This window comes from Phoenix dactylifera, unplaced genomic scaffold (assembly GCF_009389715.1).
Source record: "Phoenix dactylifera cultivar Barhee BC4 unplaced genomic scaffold, palm_55x_up_171113_PBpolish2nd_filt_p 001406F, whole genome shotgun sequence".
In the NCBI taxonomy this organism is placed as follows: domain Eukaryota; kingdom Viridiplantae; phylum Streptophyta; class Magnoliopsida; order Arecales; family Arecaceae; genus Phoenix; species Phoenix dactylifera.
Window position 1 is genome coordinate 34,928 of NW_024068728.1, and position 1,646 is coordinate 36,573.

Genomic DNA, 1,646 nt, shown 5'->3' on the forward strand with positions numbered 1-1,646 from the left:
GGTTTGAAAATTCTGAGGATTTTGAAAATTTTGGGAATAGGGTTGGGCTGTGTTCGAAGCTTGCTGCTTCCAAGAAAAGTTTGGATGATTTCGCCATCCCGGGTTATATGTATTGGAAAATGGGTCATTACCCAGTCTGGGCTGTGTTTGAGCAGCATTGATGTGTTCTTGCACGAGTTCGGGGAATTGGGGCGCTGAGGGGCACTCATGAATAGGGTGGGATGGGCTAGAACAGATAGTACACACTTGTGCTTGGGAAGAGTTCATGTAATGCCCACCTATCATCAGTTGGTCAATCTTATGGGACAATGCATCTACCTTGCTAGACAGGTCCATAGAATGACTTATTTCACAAATGGTCCCTTTTCTTTGAAAACTCAGGGGTGCTTGACGAGAACAGAAAGCATGGTGGAGGGAGTTTTCATTTAGATTTTCAAATAATTGCCATGCTTCATGCTCATTTTGAAGCATGAATGTCCCCCCGCATGCAGCATCGATCATCTGACGGTTTCGTTCAGTCAATCCGTCATAGAAACATTGCACTAGCTGCCACTTAGGTATTTGATGATGAGGGCATTTACGGATTAGGTCCTGAAATCTCTCCCAAGTTTCATGAAATTCTTCTCCCTCAGTTTGGGAGAAGCTTGTAATGGCACGTCTAAACTAGTTCGTTCTTCCTATGGAAAAGTATTTTTTTAGGAATTCTTGTTGCATTTGATCCCAAGAACGAATCGAGTTGGCCTCTAAAGAATTCAGCCATTGTTTGGCTCTATCTTTAAGGGAGAAGGGGAATAATCTAAGTTTTAGAGCATCATCAGTAAAGTTCTGAATCTTGACAGTGGTGCAAATCTCAAGAAATTCATCTAGGTGTTTATATGGATCTTCATTGGCGAGCCCATAAAAAGATGGGAGCATTTGGATCACACTAGATTTTATTTCATATTGTACAGCTGCTACTTCAGGTAATCGAATGCAAGATGGGAAAGTGTAAATGGTGGGAGTAAAGTACTCCATCAGGAGTTTGGGTTGTTCTTCAGCCATCTCAGGGGGTGGGAATGATTCTAAGGTTTTGATCTCAGCTCGAATATTTCTAAGGGTCCGTTCTATTTCAGGGTCAAAAGGTAATAGGTCACGTACTCTAGAATGACTCCCTTGCATACACTAGTACTTGATCAATTAAGCATGCAATAAAAGAAAAACACATAAATCCTTGTATTTGTCCTAAAATCACTAGACAGCTCCTAACTGGTTTGAAGAGGGCACCTAAGCCTCCAATCCGGTCTAATGAACCGAGTTGACCAGGTAAGCTTCCAGGTAAGTGGAGGGGTCACGATGCGTTCGCAAAGGTCCCACTTAAAACCCACTTGGCTCGATCAGATGAACTGTCTCCCTTATAGGGATAAAGCTTGCCTAGACATCAACTAAGCCACAGAGCGAAATTGGTGCAACTTTCGGTGATCTTCGTCCTATTGAGCTCGGATGTCCCTAGGAGCCAACGTCTAATTGATTTTAATTAAAGTGACACTATGTGAGATTGAGTTCACCTAAGTTGGGCAAGAATCTGGTGATGAAATCCGGCTCTTATCTTGTTGGGGTGATTGCCCTTACTATGTGTGGATTAATTTGTGTATGTGTATCAAGCATGC

At 42.5% G+C, this 1,646-nt stretch overlaps 1 non-coding gene across 1 annotated transcript; it reads left to right on the plus strand.

Annotated features, from left to right (window-relative positions):
* Window positions 1–559: 559 nt before the first annotated feature.
* Window positions 560–665, plus strand: LOC120108580. Its single transcript, XR_005509872.1, has one exon. It is a non-coding gene; the product is annotated as a small nucleolar RNA R71 (small nucleolar RNA).
* Window positions 666–1,646: the final 981 nt, after the last annotated feature.